Source organism: Trichechus manatus, unplaced genomic scaffold, assembly GCF_000243295.1.
Source record: "Trichechus manatus latirostris isolate Lorelei unplaced genomic scaffold, TriManLat1.0 scaffold00294, whole genome shotgun sequence".
NCBI classification, from domain to species: Eukaryota; Metazoa; Chordata; class Mammalia; order Sirenia; family Trichechidae; genus Trichechus; species Trichechus manatus.
Genome location: NW_004444230.1, coordinates 1,197,948 through 1,206,927, shown reverse-complemented (window position 1 = coordinate 1,206,927; position 8,980 = coordinate 1,197,948).

The window sequence follows — 8,980 nt, the reverse complement described above, 5'->3', positions numbered from 1 at the left end:
CTACCCTTTCCCTCTTCCCTCCCCTCCCCTTTCACCCCCCTCCCCCTCCCTCCCTGTACCCCTGTAGGAGCCAGGTGGACCCCCTTTCAGACCTGGGACACACCCCTCCCCACTTCACTCTTCAGACTGACTGAGGGGACCTGCACTAATGGGGCTCCAGGCTCCTTCCTACCTTCCAGACCCCACCCTCCAGGGGCCCTTCAGCCCCACCCAATGTGCCCCCCTCTACTCTTCTCCCTCCATCCCTTTGGGAGGCAGGTTGTGCCCTATTAATTCTTGCTCCTTTGTACCTGCTCCTTAATGCTCGGAAGTGATTTCCCCTGGGCACCTGTGCCTGAGGCTCCCTGAGGGAGGGGCTCCGCTTCCTCTCAGATTGGACACCTACTCAGGGCAGGGGTATATCTTTCTACTCAGACCTCAGAGCAGAGGGCTAGGTCTCCCCCCTCAGACCATAGACTCCCTCAGCCTGGGAGCTCATGTAGGGTGGGGGCTGTGTCTCCCTCGTGTGACCCAGCTGCTGTGAGCCTGGTTTGCTGTCCTCCACCCTCTCTGATCCACCTGACACAAGCCAGTGGGATGAGGAGCAGTCTTGGCCCTTTGTTTTGGTGCTGATCACCCAGCCCAGCACACTATGCCCCACCTGCTTGGGGGAGAGGAAAGGAGGGAGGAGAACCAGGGGAGGGAGGGCCTTGGGAGGAAGGATGAGAGGAGGGAGGATTATTGGAAGGAGGATGAGGGGAGGGAGGATCACAGGAACAAGGACCAGAGGAAAAGGACAAGGGGAGGGAGGAGCAAGGGAGGGAAGGGCATGGGAAGTAGGATCCCGGAGGGAGGACTATGGGAAGGAGGATCAGGGGAGGGAGGATAATGGGAAGGAGGATCAGGGGAGGGAGGACTACGGGAAAGAGGATCGGGGAGGGAGGACTTCCAGAGGGAGGATCATGAAACAGCTGCAAGTCATGTGCCCTGGAAAGGTGAGAGGAGACAGAAGACACCTTCACCCTCAGGAGGTCCACACTGGGAAGGGAGGGGGTCCATCTTTTCCAAGTGTGAAACAGGAAGAAGGGCAAGAACATTCCTGTGCAGAGGTCTGGGCTCCAGGTGACACTCTACCACCACCACCACCACCCCCACACCTGCCCTCCCAAGACCCTCCCCGTCAAGGCCTACCTCCTCCAGGAAGCTGCCCTAACAGCTAGCCAGGAGCAAGCTTCCCTTGGCTGAACTCCTGCAGCCCCATCCCCACACACATCCTGCCTCTGCCTCAGAACCCAGGGGCACCCTCAGTCTTTTTGTTTAACATTTCAGGTGTGATACACATTTCCCAGGAAAGTTTTATGGGGGAGGAACCAGAGCTCCTAATCTGCAGGACCCCTGGGGTCAGGCATCATAATCTGTGATTACGGCTTTAGGATGCCATGAAAAAGGTCAGAACTCCAAGTTCAAGAACCTGGGGTCAAGTCTGGACTCTGCTGTGGAGAACAGTGTGGTGGTTCCTCAGAAAGTTAAACACAGAACCACCTCATGACCCAACAATTCGACTCCTGGGTATATACCCGAAAGAATTGAAAACAAGGACTCAGACAGATACTTGTACACCAGTGTTCACTGCAGCATTATTCACAACAGCCAAAGGGTAGAAACAACCCAAGTGTCCATCAACAGATGAATGGATAAACAAAATGTGGTATATCCATGCAATGGAATATTATCCAGCCGTGAAGAGAAATGAAGTTCTGATACAGGCCACAACATGGATGAACCTTATACTGAGTGAAATAAGTCAGATACAAAAGGACAAATATTGCATGATCCCACTTATATAAATATTCAGCATAGGCCAATGTATAGAGATCAAAATTTATTAGTGGTTACCAGAGATAGAGGAGCCCTGGTGGCCCTGTGGTTAAAGTGCTTGGTTGCTAACTGAAAGGTCAGAGGTTCAAAGTCACCAGCTGCTCCACAGGAGAAAGATGTGGCAGTCTGCTTCCATAAAGATTTAAGCCTTGGAAACCCTATGGAGCACTTCTATTCTGTCCTATAGGGTCGCTATGAGTTCGAATCGACTTGATGACGGTGGATTTGGTTTGGTTTCGGTACCAGGGTCAGGAGGGAGGGGGAAAGAAGGATTCATTGCTTGGGGGGCCCTGAGCTTCCGTTAAGGATAATGGGAAATTTGGAAACGGACAGTGGTGGGGGTCGCACAAACGATGAACATAATTAATGTTACTGAATTGCACACGTAAAAATGGTTGGAATGGCACATGTTTTGTTATATGTATTTCACCACAGTATTTTTTTTTTAATCTGGACTCTGCATGGCCTTGGGTAAGTCACTTTCCTTCTATTCACCTTAGCTCTCTCATCTGCCCAGTGAGGGTACTAGACTTACCTGGCAAGGTAGTCATGAAGATGAAATGAGATAACATACAAAAGTAGCTGGCACCATGCCTTGTACATACTAGGGATTCTGCAAGGGCTCAGTGACTCCAAAAACAGTGAGATGCCATCCTCCCTCCCTGTGCTAGGCAGAATGCTGGCCCCCAAAGACGTTCTCGTCCAAATCCCTGGTACCTTACATGGCAAAATGTGATTAAATTAAGGATGTGATAAAGGTAAGGATCTTGAGATGGAGAGATGATTATCCTGGATTATCTGGTTTGGGCCCAATGCAATCACAAGGGTCCTTATAAAAGGGAGGCAGGAGGGTCGGAGTCAGAGAAGGAGACATGGCAACGGAAGCAGAGTGATGCAGTCACAAGCCAAGGAGTGTGGGCAGCCTCTAGAAGCTGGAAAAAGCAAGGCATGGATTCTCCCCCAAGAGCCTTCAGAAGGAATGCAGATCTGCCAACACTTTGATTTTCACCCTGTGAAACCCATTTCAAACTTCTGACCTCTAGAAGAGTAAGATAATAAGCTTGGGTTGCTTTAAGCCACTAAATTTGTGGTGATTTTATTACAGCAGCAATAGGAAACTAATACACAAGCCTAGCCCATTCTGGCACCAATTAATGCTACCTACTCTCATTTGTGTTAGAATTATTTGGCAATGGACTTGCTCCCCTTCTAGAATTATAATCCTTTACAGCCAAATATGGCTTTCTGTTCATCTCTGGACCCACTGCAAGGTCTAAGTTGGTGCTTTGTACACAGTGTGCCCAGTGGATGCTCAGTGAATGGATACAGGCAGTAAAAGCCCAGAGTTGGGCTTCGTCCAGCACCCATTAACTGCATTCATTATGTGGCAGTCACTGAGCTGGGTGCTGAAAATTCAGAACTGAGTCAGCAGAGCCCTGCCCTTAATTAGCGCAGGCTGGTCGGGGAGAAACAGACGCACAAACAGTTCATTACAGCACAATGTTATTTGTGCGGTGATAAAGGTATGTGTGTACAAGCACCTTGACAGGACCGAGGTGGGAGCGACTCATTCAGCCAGGCTGCTGAGGATGGTTTCACAGGGAGGGACAGTAAAGCTGGATTTCGAAGCCAGGGCAGGGCTGCGCCAGGCAGAGAAGACAAGGTGGGGAACCATCCAGGCAGCAGCGGGAAGGCACCTCCCAAGGTGTTTGGGAATACCAGGAAGACTGGTAGCTGGATCAGCATTTCCAGGGGGATGGCAATAGGACTGCTATGGAAAATGGATCTTGTAAGGAAATACATTAGTCAAGCACCAACTGTGTGTCAGGCACTGGCCTAGGCTCTGGGGAATATGGTGAGAAACGTTGCAGACAGCATCTTTGCTCTTAGGGAACAGACAATCTAGTGGGGAAGCCGAGCAATAAACGAACTGGAGAAGGATAAGGTGTTTGGGTAAATGCAAGGGGTATATAAGTGCTTCAGGGGGCTAGGGAATGCGTCCCCTAGGTGACATGTAAGGGGAAAACTGAATTAAGGAAGGAGCCACCATGTACAGGGAAAAGCATTCCAGGCCAAGGGAATAGCTAGAGCAAAGGCCCTGAGGCTATACCATGATATTCCTCTTTGAGAAACAGATAGTGTGGCTGGGGTGGAGTGAGCTTGGGAGAGAGTGGGCCTAGATAAGGTCAGAAAGGGGCAGGGTGACCCCACAGAGCAGTGGTTCTCAGCCTTGAGTGAGACACCAGGGTTGGCCCCAGGTGGCGCTAATAAGACCCAGGACTGAGAAGTGTGATACGAGCCTTGCAGGCCAGGACAAGGTACATCCTTGTCAGCCTTTTGTTTGCTTGTTTTATTACAGACTTCCCAGAGCCTTTGCCAAGCTAATGTGCAGTGACTCACCAAGGAGATAAGGTGCTTGGCATTTCCCAAAATTATTCGCCCATGGAGCCACTTCCAGGAGGATCTTGTTGATCTAGGAACCCATTTTGGGAGCCTCTGGGCTAATTCATAGAGTCTGTAGTGGGAGAAATGGCTGGAATGAGGGTTGGAAAGGGAGAGCACCATGAAAGTCGTGCTGAGGAGTTCGGACTTCATCCTGCACGAATCGCGTCACCCAGGCATTGTTCTGCTCTGTTTCGTCTTGCTTTTAAGGTGTCTATTTACATAGATTTTTTAATTATACAAAAGGGATTACATTATTCATCTCTTCAATACCTCAGCTTCCCACTTAATAACATCTCTTGGAAAGTCGCTTCCTTCTTTTCACTTTATCACGGCTATGAGCTATGATGTGTTTACCCCATCCCTATCAACAACCTTTCTGGTTTCCAGGCTTTTTGCTTTTACAAACAATGAATGCTGTAATACACCTCCCTGAACATATAGCATGGTGGACTTTGGTGAGTATATCCTTAGAGGGCATTTTTAGGAGTGGGATTATTGAGTTAAAGGTTAAGCCCATTTTTCACTTTGATAGCTATTGTCAAATTTTTCTTCTGGAGTGAAATGAAATGATATCTGGCGTTCACTTCAAAATACACTAATAAAGAAATAAATAAAACGCACTAACTGCCCCACAAAGGATGGTAGGGGACTAGAAGAAACAAGAATGGCAGTGCTGATAATTATTGAATCTGGGTGATGGGTGTATAGGACTTCTTTTGCTATTCTCTCTACTTTTGTGCATGTTTGAAATTTTCCATAGGAAAAAAAAAAAAGTTTTGACAGTCTTCTTGAAAAACTGTACCAATTTTCGCTTCCACCAACTATGAATGAGAATAACTATCTCCCCCCACATTTCCTCCAGCACTGGGTATCATCGAAGTTTGTTTGCTTGTTTCAATTTTTGTCTTTTTCTGATCATCAGGAAGGAACTTTCTGTTGCTTTTAGTTTCCGTTATTAATTATGTGTGAGATTGAACATCTTCGTCTATATTTTTAGCCACTTTTTTCTTCTTCTTGTTTCTTATCAGCCAGCTGTTCCTGTTTTCACTGTTTTTTCTGTGGGGTCTTTTCCTTAACTGGCTCGTGTGAGCTTCTCATGAACGTGGGTATGAGGCCATTTCTCGCATGTGTTGCAAACGTGCTTTCCCAGCTGGTCATCATTGGTCTTCCAACTTTGTTCACGGTGTCTTTTTCCATATAGATAGACTTTGTTTAGGTCACATTTGTTAATTATTTCTTTTATGCTTCTGGGCATCCCATGGTCTGAGGAAGGGACTGACTATGTTTCAGAAAGTTCACTTTGGGGGCAACAGTAAGGCTGGATTGAGAGAAGGAGCCAGCCCTAGGGCTGAAGTGAAGGCCTGGGAGAGAGATGTTGAGGGTGAGGATGGGACATGGTGGCCAACAGGAAGACTGACCTGACAGAGGCGGAGGCAACAGGATGACTCTGCATTTTTGTGGTTGAGCAGGTGGGCGGGTGATGATGTCTCTGACTGGGATGGAGAAGCCAGAGGTAGAAGCAGGGTTCAGAGAAAGACAACGATTCAGTTCCTTCAAAGCACTTATCACCTGGTGCCATTGTTGTAATCTGTTCACCTGTCTTCTCTTCTAGACATGGGGCAGGGACCCTGTTCTTCCCCTCTCTGCCCCCAGAAATAGACATAGCAAATAGTGCTCAATAACTGAAGAATGAATGAACAAATGAATAACTTGTTTGAGATGCCTCTGCCCAGGTGGAGCTCCAGGAGATGGAGGGGGATTATCAGCTGAAGTGATTTTTCTCCTTCATAATCCTCTCCGCAAGTGGTCGACAGAGTCTGCCACACCTCACCCTTAGTGAGCCATCCCTGGCTGTGTTCACCAACCAGCCACAGTGGAAACCTGTAACCCTTTGTGGCAGAAGGCAAAAGGTCAGATCCTGAAAGTTCATTCTAGAACCAATGAGAAAAGAGAAGGCTCCTTGGACGTGGCAGGCTGAGGAACGCTGCCGGAGACCAGACAAGGAAGTGCTCCACCTAGAGGCGAGGTGCCGAAAGCAGAGCCAGTGAGGTCATGGAGGGAGTGTGCAGAGAGCCCTGGGGCTGGAACATTAGGGAACTTTCTAGAAAGGCCACTGGCCCTGGCAGACCCCAATAGCCCAGAGGAAGACCTCCTGGACAGGTCAGGCTGATTCAGAGTCACCAACCGTAGACAAGGGAATGGAAACATTGACCAGACAGTTGCCTGACACAGGGATAAGGGGAAGGGGAGAAATAGGACATTATGGGGCTCCCAATCCACCAGGACCTCCTTGGAAACCCTATGGGGCAGTTCTACTCTGTCCTATAGGGTCACTATGAGTCGGAATTGACTGGACAGCAACATAAGTTGCTACATAAGTTCATCTCTTCTCACCTGCACACTCGGTGGCTCCCAAGGGTGAAGCCAAAACGCTTCCCTTCAGGACTCCAGGTCCCAGCTGCTTTCCAAGAATGAGCCTCGGACCATCTCCAACGGGCCAGCTGGAGCCTCAAATCTGTAACAGGAGCGCCCTCTGCTGGCCCCTCTGAGTAACGCGCCTCTGCTCTACAGCCCCGGGAGGTGTTTCCTGGGGTAGGGGAGGGAGGCAGGGTCGCTGTTTCCCAGCCTCACCTTTCACCTTCATTCTTCAAACCGTCCCTTCCTCCTCTCAGGGGCCTCACTCTCCTCCGCAACTCCCCCTCTAGCCCCAGGACCCCATCACACCAGGGCCCCGACTGGGCCAAGATCTCACACTGTTCATTGTGTCCTTTCTCTTGCCTCCAGGCTAATGGACATGAAATTTCTTTCTGAAGCTGGTCTGTGCCTTTTGTCATGCCTTTCCTCCCATCCTCCATCTTAAAAAACCTTTCCCTTCCCTGGCACAATTCCATCCCTCCCCTCCTTAAGTCCGCTTGTATCCCCAACGCTCCATTGAAACTGCTCATCCTAAAGTCACTCTTCTTACCCCACCCCCACCCCCACCCCACAGCCCCGAGTCTGAGAGTCCCTGAGGCCCGCTCCACTGCCTGGGACCACCCTCCTTCCTGCTGCGAGCGGCTGCTGTTTGCGTGTTTGTGCTGGAGCGCCAGGCACAGGGCGGGGCCCTCCTCGGTACACAAAACGAATGAACAACGAAGGAGTCTAGGTGTGTATCTTTGTATATGAGTGGATTGTGTGCACATCTGCCCAAGCGTGTCCTGCACGTTTGTGTGTTCACAGTGAGTGTGTCCACGTCTCTGTGGGTTCTCACCATGGTGAGCTGAGTGGGACTCCTCACCCAGGCTGCTCACGCACGCTGAGCGGAAAGAATCTGGCGTCCCGCCCGCAGAGGGCAGCACTGAGTTGCTCTGGCGTCGGCCGGCCAGCGACTTGACTCAAGAGAAGAGGCTTGGGTCTTAGTTCACGCTTCACCGGACTCCGCGGAGCCAGCGGGGCTGGCGACAATCCCTTCAGATCCGCTGCCTATGATTCCATCTAGATGAAGTCCAAACACATCCACTATACTGTTCAGGGTTGTCAAATATATATATATATACATGAAGGAAAACAGGGGAATGACAACCCGAAATCCAGGCCAGTGGTTAGGCTGGCATGAGGGCAGAAGGAGTGACGTGGGAAGGGGCACACATCAAAGATAAAGTTTCTAAAATTGGGTGGTGGGCTCACAGGTGTTTGTTGTATCTTAAATATTAAATCCTGCACATATTTTGTAAATATTATTTTGTATCTTTTCAGTACTACTGGGGGGGGGGTGTTTGTTTTTCCAATAAAGAAAGGCCTCCAGAGCTCTGTCTCTAGGAGAGGGAAAGACCACCCACTCCTCTGAGTAAACGCTCCTGAGGCAAAGTCCGCTTGAGCTCCCTGGGCCTCCCCCAGAACTCACCGGGAGGGGCTCTGCGTTTCTCTGCACTTGACCATGGCCTTGGGGAAGGGGAGGGCTGGACAAAAGCGTTTTCTACTGCCCTGGGTCCCGACAAAGCCCCTCTCAGGATAAGCTGCCCATTTACACATAGCTCATGTGTTCATTCACACAGACTCACAGACTCATACACACTCGCAGACTTACACATATTCAAACACATAGACTCGCACACACTCCTGCACAGCCACACACACATGCTCACACACAGCTCATATGCACATTCACACATTCTCATGCTCACACTCAGACTCACACTCACACTCACAGACTTATACATACACACATTCATAGACTTAGACACTCATACACATCCACCTACACACTCCCAGACTCCCATATTCACACACTTACACAAGATCACGTGCACATTCACAGACTCACACGCATTCAAGTTCACAGACATACACATATTCATTCACACTCATAAACTCGTACACACACTCACTCATATAAACTCTCACACATTCATACACGCAGACCTGCACAGGCTCACACTAATACCCACTTCCACAAACTCATGCATATTCACACGCACATTCTCACAGACTCTAGCACAGTCATATACTTTCAAACTCATACACACTCCCACAGATTCACACATACTTTTACACACTCATTCACACATTCTCACCGACTCCCACATAGTCATGCCCTTTTGCACACTAATCACACTTACACTCGTTGTTAGGTGCCATCAAGTCAGTTCCAACTCATAGCAAACCTGTGTACAACAGAATAAAACACTGCCTAGTCCTG